Source organism: Amblyomma americanum, chromosome 1 (assembly GCF_052857255.1).
Source record: "Amblyomma americanum isolate KBUSLIRL-KWMA chromosome 1, ASM5285725v1, whole genome shotgun sequence".
NCBI lineage: Eukaryota > Metazoa > Arthropoda > Arachnida > Ixodida > Ixodidae > Amblyomma > Amblyomma americanum.
This window is the reverse complement of record NC_135497.1, coordinates 220,795,864-220,813,069: the sequence shown is the minus strand read 5'-3', so window position 1 is coordinate 220,813,069 and position 17,206 is coordinate 220,795,864. Positions and strand designations below refer to the sequence as shown.

Genomic DNA, 17,206 nt, shown 5'->3' with positions numbered 1-17,206 from the left:
CGTATGCGCAGACGAAAAGGGTAATAGGGGCTTCTCAGCTCTGGGCTCATACATCCAACATACCTGCTGTCCAGTAACCAATATTAGGTCAAGAAACCGAATAGTGCCCTCAACCGGAAGCTCATGGGTGATCTTCAGAGGGTGCAGACACTCAGAGAAGGTAGAAATAGCGGTTGCGGCTGTTACAGAAACATCTCTATGGCTCTTACAAAGGACCACTAGGTAGTCATCAACATACCTAAACGTCCGAATGAAAACAGCAACATCCAGTTTATTTTGCAGTCGCCTGTCTAGACTAGCAAGGTAGAGGTCACTGAGCGCTGGAGCAATGCACGAGCCGATACATACTCCATCCTTTTGCAGAATCAGGAGAGATATTGCTGTTTTCATTCGGACGTTTAGGTATGTTGATGACTACCTAGTGGTCCTTTGTAAGAGCCATAGAGATGTTTCTGTAACAGCCGCAACCGCTATTTCTACCTTCTCTGAGTGTCTGCACCCTCTGAAGATCACCCATGAGCTTCCGGTTGAGGGCACTATTCGGTTTCTTGACCTAATATTGGTTACTGGACAGCAGGTATGTTGGATGTATGAGCCCAGAGCTGAGAAGCCCCTATTACCCTTTTCGTCTGCGCATACGAGGCTGGTCAAGCGAGGGGTCGTGAAGACGTGCTTTTCAAATGCAGTTAGCAAGTCCTGCGCATGCTTGATGAAAAGTAGTTTTTATAAGCAGGTGGACCGCCTCCGAGCAGCAGGATTCCCCAGACACTTATTAGTGTCGGTTGCTGAGAGCTTGCATCAGCACGAAAAGGCCAAGAAGACTGGAACTGATGGCGAAGGGGGCAACAAGGTAGTGGTGGTGCCATATATCCACAAGCTGTCACACTCCCTCAAGAAGGTAGCACTAAAAGTGGGAGTGAAGGTGTATATGTCTGCACCAGAAAAATTGTCCCGCATTTGCAAGGCCACCTGTCCCGACAGCAGGCTTCAGAATAGTTGCACGATTCGGCATAGAAACCCTTTCGTGCAGTGTACTGAAGAAATAGTCTACAGTATCCCGCTTTCATGCGGCAAGGAGTACATTGGGCAGTCAGGCAGATGTCTTAATGAGCGGTTAAGCGAGCACCATAGGGAAGTTAGGGATGGCGGTTCCAGCAATTTGGCACGGCACTGTCGTGCTCGTAAATGCAAGTCTGGTTTTAAAGAATGCGAGGTGATTGGCAGAAATGCGGATAGATTAACAAGGGAAATTATCGAGGCTGCCGGAATCGAAAGAGCTGGACCTGAAAGCTGCGTCAGCAGTCCGTCATTGTCGCTGACAAAGAAAGATATGGCATTTTTAGCCTCGGAGCAGTATGCCAACCGATGAAATGTATTGCATGTGATTTTTAAGCTTTGTTCACAAAGTATCTTGTCTAATCTGACTGGTATCATTCTTTACTTCTTGTATAAATTCTGTGTGCACCAAATAAAGCTGTAGTGGAAGTTAGCGCTTGTGCTTGTCCCCTGTTTTGTTGCTGCGCTATGGATCATAACGCATACCCACTAGCCCGAACCATCACCTTGTTAAGTTATATCACATGCACTTCGAAATCGATGCTTTGGACGATCCAGCAAAAATGCAGTTGCTCCGATTCTTCGAAGACATTTTGTGACACGCGATACGAACATATACCAGCGAAGTGTCATTCTGTTGAGACTTCTCCAGACAGGGACTCCGAAACAGGGGGCAATGGGGGCAGTTGCCCCCCAACATTTTTCCAGAGGGGACAGTGCCCTCCCAGTCTCCAATTGCTTGCACTTGGATAAGATTTCTGTCAATTGAAACACTTCAGTTCTAGGACTCTTTTAATGCAAAGTACAGTGAGGCTGAGCTACTTGGCTTCGTAGCCAGTTGTAAAGAATTTCATATATGAGTAACCTAAACCAGTCATGTCCCAACAGAAGCAGGCTGTCTGACCCGTGTACATGATCATGATTAGCAGAATTTAAACAAACCATGCAGAAACTTTTTAAATGCAATTGATCACTCCTTGTGCATAAAGCTTCCCATACAATTCGTTTTATATTGCCGTGAATCTTGCACCGTTTGTTCGTTTTCACTCAAAACCGCCGGCACGAGGCTTTATTATTTTGTTTTGTAATGCGAGATGCGACGAGACTTATCTCCGTTGATCGTGGCCACGTGCAAATGCTTCCACATTTTCCCAGATTGTTGTAGTTGCTTTTGGTTCTTTATCGCAAAAGTTTCTTGCCAGCTTTAAATTGAGAACGGCCAAGAACTGCAGGCATTCACTTTGATGACCGCTGAACACATTTGTGGCTAATGCCACCACCGGGCCATTCAGTTCTTAGTGGGCGCGAGTCAGCCCTTTAAACAGTTTCTTTTGGAAGCTTTTTTGTTGTCGTCCTGACAGCTGGAGTGTCGTCACCCGAATGTGAGTTTAGATCACCCTTTGAACATTGAAAAATAAAAAATAAAACAAAGAAAATTTATTATGTAAGTGAGCATTAAATAAATAACAAAAAAGCTCGAAGTCTTGCCTCCCCCCCACTAAAAAAAAAAGTTCCTGAGTCCCTGTCGCCAGAACCTTGTCGTCACTCTGCCATTTAGATGACACTCACCATACTAGGAATTTGCATCATAAAGGGAAAAAAGAAAATGACAGATGATCAGTGCAACTGTTGCAGAAGGGTATGTGTTAGCAGCCAGCAGCACTGGTGAAAAAGACCTGTAACGGCATCGAGTCAGGTATGGTGAGATGGTGAATGACCTTGCAAATGATTTCGTATTGACCATCATTTGTCATGTGTCCTCCCTGCGCCATGCATGCAGTGGTGCAACTGGTTATGATTCAGCACTGATGTTTTGCGAAGCCCACTCACCTGTTGTTGTTGCAACTGAAGGAAGAATGAAAAGGGAACTGCACAGGCCTGTCAGCTGGTTCCAGCTGGGCCACAATCACTGCCACGTGCAGACTGAATAGAGTTGAAAGAGATGTGTGAGAAAAGATTGAAAGAAAAGACGTGTGTCGCAGTAACTGAGTCCACTGAAGCGGTGATGATGGCTGCTTCACCAACAGATACTCCCTCGAACCCATGCACCTGGCGGTGGTGTCACTGTCCTTTTCACATTCTCGCCACTTCCTCTCCACCCCCACACTCTGGCTGCACTTCCGTTCTTGCCATTAACCTCTCCGCTCACCCTCATTTACTCTCCTCCTCCTCAGGTGGCTATGATTAGCTGTCGGGTTTTCTTGTCTTCATGCTCCTCCAATCCTGCGGAATGTCTGGCTGCTGTGACCGTCTCTCCTCCACGACACTCCTGCCACTACACCCTCTTCTCTACATTCCAATCCTCAAATATTTCCTCCTCTCCGCTCTGACCCCGAGGTACCGCGATGGCTCGCTCAGTGGTTATGGCACTCGGCTGCTGACCCAAAAAACGCGGGTTCAATCCCGGCTGCTGCGGTTGAATTTCGATGGAGGCGAAATTCTAGAGGCCCGCATACTGTGCGATGTCAATGCACATTAAAGAACCCCAGGTGTCGAAATTTCCTGAGCCCTTCACTACGGCGTCCCTCATAGCCTGAGTCACTTTGGGACGTTAAACCCTCATCAACCAACTAACCAACTCTGACCCTGAGGCTTCACACAGGGCACTTGGCTACTGAGCCATAGGGCCCGGGTACAGTCCTGACCTGGGCGGCCGCGTTTCGAAGGAGGTGAAATGAAAAGGTACCAGTGTGCTGTGCGATGTCAGTGCACATTAAAACATTCCTGGGTGGTCGATATTATTCTGGAGCCCTCCACTACGACACCTCTTTCTGTCTTCATCTTTCACTCCCTCCTTCACCCCTTCCCTCACAGCACGGTTGAGGTGTTCATGAGTGTGCTATTTCCTTTCCTCGAAACTAAATTTCATTTCAGTGCACGGTGACCACTTTTTGCGAAGATGGCGATACTAATGCTAATGCATTAAAAAGTTATTACGATGGTCGCCTGCAGTGTGAAAGCGAGACAGGTGCAACCATATCAGCGGATACGCACTTCCTGCAACAGCGTGCTGCCCCGGCACACCTGGTGACAGCGGATTTGTTAAGCACCGTTTGCTTGCTGTCGCTAGTCCTAACATGCTGCTCATTGAAGCTGCAGTGAAAGCGCTTTCGAACAAATCACCGTGTAGCATAAAAAGCAACGTTGTTACCTGCTACTGCCTACACATTAATTTTGCATTGAAATGAACATGCAACTGATTTCCGTCACGTGTTCGTCAGCGAAGCGAGTGAAAAAGTGGGCCAGTACCAGCTGAAAGGTGCCTTGTACCAATGGTCGCAGGTTTCACGCGCGAAGTCTGAGCCACCGTCAAAACCGTCGTAGGCAGTCATGTGCCAAACCACATCATTATGTGCATGTGTGCGCATTATTTGCGATTCCGCTATGAATGTCAGCAGCGCCATTGACAGTGCAAACTGACTTTGGCAGCCGTTTTTGGTGAAACGTAACGAGATGCTGAACTGTGTTGGTATATTTGGATGCACACATACACACAAAAAAATCGGCTGCTTACTCACAAAAACTTCTTTGAAACGGAACCTACGACAAAAATTGTTTGTCGTGAAGGGAAATAATTGCATTGCCTTGTATGGCTTGATAATGGGAGATCTGAAATACTTCATTGTAGTGGGGTTGTACTGTATAATCAAAGCTACAGTTATAAAAGTTTGCACAAATCCTCTCTAGAAGCAGTAGTTGATGTAAGGACCCTCACACGAGGGTTTACAGTATTGTTAAATAAACTAATAGATAAATAATAAAAAGCCAGAAATTAAAAAAAAAATGAAAATTATTGATCTTACTTAATTGTGCCTTCCTGTCTAAAATGGCTGATCGTACAGCTCTGAAGTTAGGGCAGGAACCTTGTCGTAGAAAAAAAGATTCTATTGATGAAGTCACATAAGAAAACATCAGGGAATATGCATGTTTGTGTGCTAATTCTAAAGATGTAATTTAATTTTATGCAAAAGGTTTCTTATGCACTTATATAATATATTATGTAACTTTTTGCCGCAAGCTTTAAAGAAATTTTGCTTCAGGGAACTTGCTAGAATCCATGCCATTGGCTTCTCTTGGCATCAAACTGTGCAGTAAGGGTAAAATTATTATCCTGCCTATCATAGAAGTTGAGTTGCAAAGTTTCGAAGTTGTCATTTCACGGACAAGATGAACAGTTTGTATTCCTGTTCCTTAAGTAAAAACTTCAAATTCCTATAACTCAGCTTCTATGACAGGCAGGATGATAATTTTATCCTTATTGCATAGCTTGATGTCAAGAGAAGCCAATGGCATGGAATGTAGCAAGCTCCCTGCAGCAAAATTTCTTTAAAGCTCTTGGCAAAAAGTTACAGTACATATTGCATAAGCGCACAAGGCCTTGTTGTACACAAAATTAAATGACATATTTGAAATCAACACACAAAAGTACATGTTCCCTGAAGGTCTCATAATTGTGACTTTATCAGTAAAAATTTTTTTCTAAGACCCTTTTTCTCCCTTAGGTGTGCATGAAGGTCTGTTGGTCTTACACGAAACTGGAATTATGAGCCTACAATGTTTTATAGGTTTACAGTCGACGACCGAATTTTTGGACTCTCTAGGGACTGCGAAAACGAAAAATCGGGTAGTCCGGTAAATCATATTTCACCGAAAAATGACGAACTTATTGCCAGTATGTCGGAGGAAGGGATCACTTGTATTGCACACAGGCTGAAGCTCCTCATGACTAAATTTTGCCGTGCGTCATGTGCACAGACGACGGGCGGCGACTGCTTTCATGACCTCGGCCTGGCTGTGCTGCCCTCAGCATGTCGCCAATGAACCCACTGGTTGGGACAAAGTCTAAATGGGGAAGTGAATACGCTGTTGCAGGAACTGCACAGGAATTGCGGGCACGCAATACTGTGAGCCCAGAACAAGAACACGAAGATGGCGAAACAATAAGAACCGCTAAACGGCCGAAGCAAGCACTCTGTCGGCGTTGGCCTTCGTCATTAGGCCTAGCATCTAGAGCCAAAATTGGCATCTGCGTTGTCCTTTTAAGTTTTCATGTGAAAACTGCATGTAATGAAAACTTTGATGTGGAGTGGTCGAGGTCTTAGTGGAAGGATGCATCAGGTCTCCTCGATTTGGCTGCACTTTCTGCACTAGTTCACAAAATTGGCGTGCTAGTGCAGTGCCAGTTCTTGCAGCACGAGTGTAGTCTGACACTAGTTGCTCTCGGTGCAGCGGCCAAATCGAGTGCAAAAGTGCAGAAACGTTCGTCTGCTGCAGCCGTGAGATTGAACGCTGTGCATTTGTTCGAAGTGGCACATCTTGTGGAGTGGCTGTGAATTTTGTTAGTTCCAAAAGTTATGAAGAATTTGGCACCATCCTTTTCGTTGCACTGTGCAAAGTGGCCCAGGCCTGTCGACCGTCACCGAGTCAACGGGCTTTTTGAAAGGGCGACCAACTTTTGAATCCAAGAGGTTATTCAGACTTCTGCTTGAGACAACCTTTGACAGTTTATACGCATGATTCAGAATGTTGCTGTTCTATTCAAAAAGTGAACAACCGTCAATTGCAGAAGGAAAGAGTTGCCTGATAACTTGGATTTGGACTATATTTGAACTCAACAACTCGTGTTCACTGTCGGCGGACGGTGATGGCAGAGCGACTATCAGAGACTAATTGGCAGGCGAAGGCGTGGGCTGATGGCGACCGCAAGGCCAGTCGCTGCTGTAAGCTCGGAGCGAGTCATCACAAACGTTGTGATCATCCACGTATTAAAGAAACAGCTTACCGTGCGCCTCTTATAGAAACGCTGCATTGTGCTGCATGCAATAATCATATTTGCACACAAAAAAGAAATCATGTAAAGCAACATACGTGTGAGGCTGGACAGAAAGATGAGAATCCATACGCAGTGCGCCATGCCAGCCAGCCGCTTACGCAAGTAATCAGACATGCAAACACATGTGCGCATGCACACACACACACGCACTGTCATTTCAGCTGATTGATGAGGGCACGGCGCAGATGCCGTGTCTATCACGGGTATGCGGCCGTCTGAACCATGGTCTCAGCGTTGCTCACTAACATGCATGGCCGTGGAGCCATCTGCTATGGAGCACGTCAAGCACCTTGCACTACTTGCACGAGAAGAGAACTCGCCGGGAGGCTAGTGCAGAAGTGCAGAAGAACTCGTGCAGCACGAAGTCAAATCGAGTGCCGAAGTGCAGGTGACACTAGCTGCACTGTCAAATCGAGTGCGAGAGGGCTGCACCTTCCTAACTGGTGTAGAAAGTGCAGCCAAATTGAGGATTCCTATCAGTGGCATAGTTCTACCGTGTACAATCATAAAATGTCACCAACAACATAAAGCTGCCTTATTTCTGGCCTGCTGTGCAAAGCACTAAATGATTTTGAAACTATGGCTCCTGCCTAATGGAGGGTGTCATATGTGAGTGTATGCACACCTTGTTGGCATCAAATTGCCTTCTGGCTTGTGGTTTCTGCGCGAATGTTAGCAGTAGAAAAATAGTGGTTTGTTTATTTGCTAAGAAAAAAAATTGTTTTGACAGGCAGAACAGCAGACACGTTCATTATGTAAGTGCATTCATTATGCAAGTAAATATATTAGTTATGATTTTCGGAATCTTTTTTCTTTTCAAACTGGTTGAGCTTGGGCACACGAAGAAATATTTAATAAATTCATCATTCATGCCAGTAAATAGAATTGCTGAATAGTGTGAAGATGGGATGTGAGGGACCATGCCTTTTGTTAAAAGTAATGCTGGTGGCACCTGGCGTCTTTGAATGCTGTACACTTCAAGAAATGCTTGGGAAATGGTTGAGTCTGGTGGCATCTGATGCTCGCATTCTTTGCATGACCCTACACACTGTGCTGACACATGGTAGTGCCATAGTGCTGCAGTGTTACCTCATTGTTTAACACAATTCTACTGCCGTCATGTATCACTGGTGCTAAAGTGCCACTTTGACTGCCACATGGTAATATTCATATGGGATCATTCCAGTGCTAAGCTCATGAATGTGACAGATCATAGACTGAAAGATTGCCGTCATTTTACCTCAAAGGATTTTTGCACTGGTGTCTGTGGTGTAATAGTTACCACATGTTGAAAATCAAGGTAAAAAAAATCTTTCCTTGAATTGTGAAAACCAAATTAATGTCATATTTTGCCATTTAGCTAGATTTGCATCAAGAAGTTGATACTCTAGTTTGATACATTTATGATGACCTTGGGGAAAAAAAAAATGTGGACTGGATGACAGTGATGCAGTTTGGAGTTTTAAGGGTGTTCACTTTTGTTAGTTGCTTGCTTTGGAAGTGTGACAGGAACGAAAAGTATTGGGTATGCCTTCTTTTTCCTGCATTGCATTAGTGACAAAAGACATATTGTATTTTGGTGTATAGTCGCTGACTGATTTTTCAAACATTGAAATTTGGTGTGTGCTTGGTTTTCGGACTTCTGCACAGCATTTCACACATACAACAGGGTTCACGTGTCTATAATCATAATTGAGATTTTGGACGTGTGGCATCTGCTTTCTGGATTTTCCTGGCCTCATTTGTGCCAACTGAAGCATTGCCACCAACAGGCAAGTCACCATTTTATTCGTACAGGGAACATTCATTATTAATTCCAAGAACTTCAAGGGGGACTGAAACTTGTTTCAAGTGAAGAGGAGTTCAAATTAAAGAAGCCACTTTAAATAGTGGGGCTGACGTCCTTGGGTTGGTGTGTGGTGGCCACAGCCGTACCCTTCCTCCTAATAGTACGGAAGGAACTATTAAAATACCAAACGCTATACAAGAACACTCAAGCAGATATTCAGGAGTCAGAGGGACCTGCATCAAATGGTCCACAGAATGATGGAAACAATGGAACTGCCATTGAACCGTCGCGGAAACCAGGACATGCCACTTTTTAATGATGTCGGTACATGGTTTTGCATTTATGATGGCTTTTTGTGGTTACTGACATTGTCAGCATCGTTACGTGCAATGGAAAAACCCACTTAACCAATTAATGCTCCTAAATGGGTGACAACTGCCTGTGAGCAGACAGCGCTATGCTAGCAGATGACACTTCGTGAGAAGGTAGAGCTTCCAGGTTGTCTGCACTGGAATGTGTCTGAGGTCATGGAGTAATGCCTTGAAATGCACAACTGCACTACTTAATCAAACAGTCCCATTGTCTCACCACTTTCCTGGCTTCTGCATTTTGTTTACTTTCTCTTCTACTTGAATATAGCTTGCAGTGGCCAGCTAGCATGTCTAAGATAGCAACCATTTTTGATTAAAACCAAATTTTAAGAAAGGATTCCAGCTTACGTTTATTGGCCTTTTTTTTTTTGTTTAAACCAAAGATTGCAACCTCTACACACAAGGGCTCCCTCTCCAACAGCTTTGCCGAACTTCCTGGAGTCCCCAGGAAGCCACTTGAAATAGTGGGGCTGACGTCCTTGGGTTGGTATGTGGTGGCCACATAGGACATTGGACTCTGTGTCCCGGTTGTCTTCACACCGTGGACAGGAAACACTACATCTGCTGTACACCTCCCAACTCTTCCTTCACCAAGAGTATTGTTTCTCAGTATGGAGCCCCCACCAATTGTCTGTAGTAAAATTACCCGTGGAACAATTTGACCAGTTGTATATAGAGAAGAGAGGAAATGAAAGGAGCTGGGAAGGGAATAAAATGCTAAAAGATCATATGCATGGACCCTCCTTTAGAGTGTTCCAATATATTTGTGCTGTTGTGCAGAATACACATTTAATGCACAAGTTCCTGTGTACACAATGCATGCAAATCCTCATCTCATTTCTTTCTGAACATTAATGCATGATATTAAAGATCACTTTACCAGCTGTGCCAACCTTTTAAGTTAACCACAGCAATAATGGCGCTGTGAATGTAGAGAGATATAGTGCCATGAAGGGGCTTGTTAAAGTACAGGACAGGCGAGCTGCGTGCACACCTAGAAGCGAGCCAATCCCTTGCAATGCTGTCTGGCCACTGGGTGGAGGGGAGGTGCTGCAGGAGGGAGGTTAGGCTTCATTTTTCTACTCTCTAAAGGGAGGTTCCACTCATTTACCAATGAGAGCCTAAGAACTTCCCTCTGCTATTTGTGTAGAGCATCCTGCATGCAAGTTAGGGGATCTTTAAGTTTATTTCCTTCCTGTTTTCTATATGGTGAAGGCTGTCCATAGCACCTATTGAAGACCATACATAGCACTTGCCCATTGCTTTCATAGAGAAAACGGGTCAGCAAAACTTGCCTTGCATGACAATTTCTACAGCACAGAAGGTGGTACAGAGTGTGTTGCTAGTTGAAACTTCACACTTGCAGCTGTTTCTTAGGTGGTGTGTCGGCATTTTATTTCACATTGTTTCAACAAGCACCGCTGCCCGCAGTCTGCGAATTTGAAAGTGTGTATGTGAGCTTTTACAAAACTTTCTCGAGTATTCATTTTTTCTTCATGGAAGTGTAACCTAGGAAGCAAAAAAAAGAGCACCTGTGAAGAAATTTTCCATTCCTCATTAGAACGACAAACTTGTGAAATTAAGGGACTGACTTAGAGTAGCCACGGTGGCTCAGTGGTTATGGCGCTCGGGTGCTGACCCGTAAGTCGCGGGTTCGATACTGGCGGCGACGGTCGAATTTCGATGGAGGCAAAATTCTAGAGGCACATGTACAGTGCAATGTCAGTGCACGTTAAAGAATACCAGGTGGTCGAAATTTCCAGAGACCTTCACTATGGCGTCCCTCATAGCCTGAGTTGCTTTGGGACGTTTAACCGCCATAAGCCATTAAGGGACTGACTCTTTAGATTGGTGGCTAATATGCCATATTCACTGCTGCTCTACTTGTCAGCTGTTTCTTTGTAAATACTCCCTGACATCCCGAACAACCACCAGGAATTGATGCGTAAAGAATATCTACATGACATAGGACGTGCTACGGTGGCTTAGTGGCTCCGGCGTTGAGCTGTTGATTCTAAGGTTGGGGTTCAGTACCAGCTGTGGCAGCCTTATTTTGATGGGCGTGAAATGGTAAAACGCCCATGTGTTGTGTGACGTCAGCACATGTTAAAAAACCCCAGGTGGTCTGAATTACTCTGGAGTCCTCCACTTTGGCATCCCTCATAACCCATGTGTCACTTCAAGAGATTAAACCCCACAATTTACTATTTACATAACATAGCATGAATTCATTTTTCTATTTTATGCAGTTGCTGAGCATCACGAGTCGCACTAAATAATTGCTACGTGCTGTCACCTTTTCAAAACGTACTGAAGTGAGCAGCTCATATTTTAGGTAAAACCAAATAATCAAGGAGAGAGCAGGATAAAGTTTAGAGGAAGGGGTTGCATGCAACATGGTCTTCAGCGATGCAGATTGCGTGTCTTTGCCTGCTTCTTACACAGGCATTTGAAAATTAGGTGTGGTTTTGTTTATGGCAATTTAACATCCCAAAGCGACTCACGCTATGAGGGATGTCGTAGTGAAGGTCTCCGGAAATTTCGACCACCTGAGGTTCTTTAATGTGAGGTGACATCGCACAGTGCACGGACCTCTAGCATATCGCCTCCATCGAAATGCGACCGCGGCGGCCGGGATCGAACCTGCATCTTTCAAACCAGCAGCCGAGCACCATAACCACTGAGCCACCGCGGCGGCTGGAAAATAAGGAACAGAAAGTACAAGCTGTTCAGAGTGAATTAGAATAGGTGTTCTGCTTCACTCGTAACATAAAGAAGATAGGCAATAATGGGTGGCAGAGTTACGGCCTGCAAACAATGGACATGAGATTTCTGCAAATCTATTTTGCGGAGCTGAGTAGCATCTGTGGGATCACATTTATTGCACCCAACTGTGGGGAGCCAGGCAGCTTGTTGGAGTCTGCTTTTCTTCTAGAGATAGTCAAAAGGGCTTTCCTAGCCCCAGCCAAAATCTGCATCCAAAAGCACTCTCTTTGGGCAGCTGCTCTTGTAATAGACTACCTGCAGAGTGGACAGGGACTTCCTAACACAGTGTCAAAGTGCATGAAGTAAATGAAAAGTGCAGTGCACTCACACACAGCTCATACTACACCAGATGCAGATGCATGGGTCAGTATGGATGATCTACGATGAAAAGCGACCATCATCATCACGTGACAAAGACATTGGTGTCTAAGTTGTTCTCCTGTGTGAGTGCCGTACAGACCTTTTCTGCCAGCAAAGCACTTGTTTCATGGTCTTTGCCCTGGCCATTCACCCATTTCTCTCTAGATTGAGTGATTGACTGACTGATCAATCTATCTATTGATTGATTGATTGATTGATTGATTGGTCAGTCAACCAATTGGGACCAGCATGTATGCATGATGAAAAATTAGCATTAGTATCGCGGGATGTCTTCTGCTACTCATACTTGGAAGGAAAAGTAGTCACAGTTTTGTGGAACCATTCTGAACTAAGTCCCCTCGTCCTAAACATGTGAAAAGGAGAGAGCAAAGCTTGTGGGAGGCATATGGCTGTGCTGAGAAAATGAATGGAGGATAATAGCAATCTCTTCAAAGTGAAAATTGTGCACCCATAACAGAATGCTTAACAATCATGACTTCTTCATTGCGATACTTACAATAACCGGAATTTTATCCCTCATCTTACGTGAGCCATTGCAAACTGCAAACAATAATATATCACTGGTTGTTTTCAGGATGGCTTTGAACGAGGGGGGTGGAGTGCGGTTCTGCCGTCTTATCTGCACTACCTGTATGTGTACTGCACACTGTGCTGAGACCCAGCAGCGGTATCACATGGAAGCATCAGAACATGTGAAAGAATATTAGCCACCTCCTGTAACCACTAGATAATTCGGATGCTGAGGTGGGTTTTTTTCTCTGGCTTGTTATGGTTTTTTCATGCTGCATATTATTTTGAGTGTCAGAATGATCCTTGTCAAGTCTGAAAAATCAGTTGGCGACATTACTGTAAAAGTTAAACCAGCCTCTTTTGCCAGTTTGTGTGGAATATTGTTTTATCTTGCATGTAGCTTTGCTTTATTCATTTATTCATGCTTTCAGTGTCCATCTCAGGTGCTGTTTGTGACTGCTTTGCCATTTATACCAAAATGGAGTTTATTATAACTGTACTTTCTACTGTGGCCTGTTAGGAGCAGGAAGTTGGGCCTGATGAGATGACATGAAAAATGAAAGCTGTCTGATGTGTGCCCCTGATGTTCTGGACTTTTGAGAATGATGAGAATTCAGAGCAACAGCATGGACAAAACACAAGTGAACATGCTTGTTCTTCACCTTGGGTTCGGCAATTTCCTTGATGCTTCCTTTATGTGTTGTGAACATTACGGTTCAGCACTGTTTTCACCAAGCATACACCAGATTACTCAGCTGCATTTTCAAGATTTCTGTGAGTGGGCATGTACAAAAGAAATGCGTAGACGGACAACTTGAGCTTATTTTGACAGAAAAACTTTCTTTCCGAATGCTCTGATTATAACCAAAAATGTTTTCAGAACCCCATTGATGGTTTCATTACATCGGATTGGCTTTTTTTGCGGTGGATATGTTTTTAGTCATGCTGTTCTACTTACTACAGCTGTAAGAACACTTTATAAATTGTTAAATGTGCAGGATCATTCAAAATATTTGGGCTTTGCATGATCAGCTCAGTGGTTAGGGCGCTCGACTACTGATCCGGAGTTCCCGGGTTCGAACCCGACCGCGGCGGCTGCGTTTTTATGGAGGAAAAACGCTAAGGCGCCCGTGTGCTGTGCGATGTCAGTGCACGTTAAAGATCCCCAGGTGGTCGAAATTATTCCGGAGCCCTCCACTACGGCACCTCTCTCTTCCTTTCTCCTTTCACTCCCTCCTTTACCCTTCCCTTATGGCGCGGTTCAGGTGTCCAATGATATATGAGACAGATACTGCACCATTTCCTTTCCCCAAAAACCAATTATTATTATTATGTTCAGGCTTGACTGTACGGTTGTTTCGTGTTTGCTTTTGTTATTGGAAGTGCTATTGTGAAAGCGCATGTAAGGAAATATTCTGTGTGTGAAGCGTAGTGTGTGCTACTCTGCTTGGAGTTATTTTTCGAGTGTACCTCCATTTCATCTTGGTTGGTGCAGGTCACCCTTATGAGTTTAACTTTGCTGCCTAAGCTTATAGACAGACCAGCATGTTTATCCCATTTTTGAGAGACCATGCACAGGGAAACCATCTTTGCCAGAAAAGCTACCAAAAACGAAGGGTCTATTTACTCGAGAGGAAGCATTTCTACAGAGTTGGATTATATTCTTTTTATGGTGTGTCGACAGAAATAATCTATTTTACTTTGTGTCTCAATACCTCAAGTTAATAGCAGATGCGTGATATAGAGGCTTTATTTATTTTAATGGTATACATACTACTGTGGTGGCAGCTGCTCTCAAATAACCTTCCTAATTAGTAGGCTCCAGTATTGATAGTCATTTTCATAGTCATCTTCATCATAGTCGTAGTCTCCCATAGTACTTTCTATCCTGCATTTCATGCATGTGATGATGTCCATCTGTGATTAGACTGAGAAGTTGCATGTGACAACCTTTTGGGGCATAGTTTTCAAGATTTTTTCTTTTTTTGTGGCTATGGCTAGTTTTGGTGTAAGAGGGTGATTCACATGGTAGCGTTCATGCAGTTACTATCACTTTTAGTTTATTCTTTTGTTTAATCAACCAGTATTCTTTTCCAGGTTCTTGTGAAGCATCTTATTAACAGGTCATAAGTTACAGCATAAGTGGTTAGTAACACCCATATGCACATTAAATCTATATATTGGTTTGTGCTTAGTTAATTCTTAGGTACCAGAAATCATGAAATATGAGGAAGCAGAGAGCCTGTGGCTTTGCAACATAGTTCAAAGAAGGTAATGGGAAATGAGGGGTAAGCTAAGATGAAATACATCTCCAAGTTTAAGGGTAGCTCACAACTTTTTGTTTTGTTACAAGTTGTTAGAAAACGGGCTGTGCAAAAACAGTAATGTTGGAAAAAAAAAATATTTTGGTGTCTAAAGAATGGTCAATTAATAGTGCTGGTGTTGCTTGGCAGATTCTTTTAGTTTTTTGTTGTGTTCTCACTGCCTAAAGCACCATTCCATTTATATAAACACTTGCAGAAATACCACGCACACTTTGCTTTTGTCTTGCTCAATGTGCGTAGATGGCTCCCACTTTTTTTGTCTTTACATGAAGGTAAAATTGCTTTCTACGCACCTTGCTCTCATATGTTTACACTTGTTTTGTCGCTGCTATTTAAATACAAGATTTTTTTTTAACTTCGTATTGTTGCTGTTTCAGCTTTACAAAAATTTTCTCGTGGTTATGAATTGTCTGAGTGTTACAAAATTTTTCACCACCCTTTGCAGTGTTAGTATTTGTGATGTGCAATACTATAAATTCTTGCCCTTTGATTCATTTCATGAATAGGGCAAGTGTGTAACTTGAGGTTCGTGATGGTCTTTATGCCATATTTCATTAATTGCAATGTATTGCAGCTTGTAATGAGGCATGTGTCATGAGTAATAGTAGTTGCTTGTGTTTTTAAAGTGAATCACTGTGTAAAAGCTGTCTGACTCAGGCTAGAAAGGATGCATCATTGGGAAGTGCTTGTGTATCACAAAGAAGAATCATGTGAAATAGGTCTTGAAGTTTGCATCGCTTCGAAGCATTTGTGGCATTTTGTATTGTTCAATCATGTCGTGGTAAGTTGTTTCTATCACTGCCAGCTAGAACGAAAGTCTGGAATTGCATGTGCCGTGATTGCAGTATCTGTGGGAATGTGGTGGATTGATGTATTAAAAGCACAGTGGTGGTGTAATTTTGCCAAATTATTCTAGCACTAATTTTAAAAAAAGACAGTGAACATATACATATTTTGAGAACAACATTCATGTGTTGCTTTGATGCCAATTTACTTTAGTGCCTTTTTGCTGTAGTGTAGGAAGCTTTCATCTAGCATATGAGCTAAAATGGAAGAGGTAATTAAAGCTGAGATGAAACTGCTACTAACAGTGCAAAATGACAGTGTAAAAAAAAAAGATGGTCGCAGGACTAGCATTGAACTGCAGTTGAATGTTTCATTGCAAATTGGAGGGTTGTCAAGGACAGTGTGCAAGTTATCGTGCATGCATTAGCCAGAACTGCCTCCAAATGCATTGCAACCCTTCTCCCCCCCCTCTGCATCCCTACACTTTCCAAAACAGGTCACTTTACAGCATAAGCCAACACATGTGCAACTTGAACAGACGGGCTATATATTCAAAGGCAAAGATCTTACTCGAATAGGCTAATCCTCTTTGTGTTAGTAAAACACGTGCCTGGCAGTGGCCTTGACAATGAAAAAAACACCTCTATCAACTCACAATCAGTCTACTCTGTTTACCAGAAAAGAATTTTCGTTCCACTGTAGGGCATAAATTTGCAAGGTGCTACTGGGAGGTGCCATTCAATGAGTGGGCATGTTCTCCTAGACGAATATTGATGTGCAGGCCTATTTGGCCCATGTACACGGGCTGACAGAACGGACAACCACTAAAATGTACAGCATATCTTGCGAGATGGTGTAGCTACTTAAGAGCCCATCTTAAAAATTGTTTCCTTTTTGAACATCTGAATTTGCGCAGTAGTACAGGCGAAGTCCATTTAGTATTCTGTCACCATGCTAGCGACAGGGTACAAAGCCAGCATGAAGCCATGAGTTCGTCGTCAGGTGACTAAGAAAAAAATGGTGCAGAGCTGCAGTCATGCCTTGCAACACAAGCAGCAAGGGAGATTAAAAATACAGTTCATTGCATCTCAGTTCAGGGCGTCCTGGAATATTCTGGGAAGCTTTGTGTACCTGTAGAAATCGGGGAAGTTTCAGGGATAGAATTAAAAAGGTGGCTAAGTCCGCAAAGAGAACGAACTGAGATTAACATGATAGTTTCCAGTGATTTGCGATGGTGCTGTGAGTGCCCAGAATGCCGTCAGTGCACGTATGCATGACAGCTTTCTGCTTCACACACATTCAAGGTGTGACGTCTTGTCTGCATAGCTTGATTTTATGTGTCTGTTTCTGGCTGTTGACAAAGCAGGTGCGGTATATGTTGGTTTGTTCT

At 43.6% G+C, this 17,206-nt stretch overlaps 1 protein-coding gene across 8 annotated transcripts in view; it reads left to right on the top strand.

Annotated features, from left to right (window-relative positions):
- LOC144114650 (core histone macro-H2A.1-like) overlaps positions 1-15,927 on the top strand; it is a 66,698-nt gene extending 50,771 nt beyond the window's left edge. Inside the window, exons 9-10 of one of the 8 annotated variants that reach the window (XM_077648526.1) lie at positions 12,771-12,940; positions 13,227-15,927. The gene's annotated coding sequence lies outside the window, so the exon portion shown is untranslated. Of the gene's footprint in view, positions 1-7,619 lie in introns of all 8 variants that reach the window. The other 7 variants (XM_077648524.1, XM_077648523.1, XM_077648525.1 and 4 more) reach the window with 7 other exon arrangements.
- Positions 15,928-17,206: the final 1,279 nt, after the last annotated feature.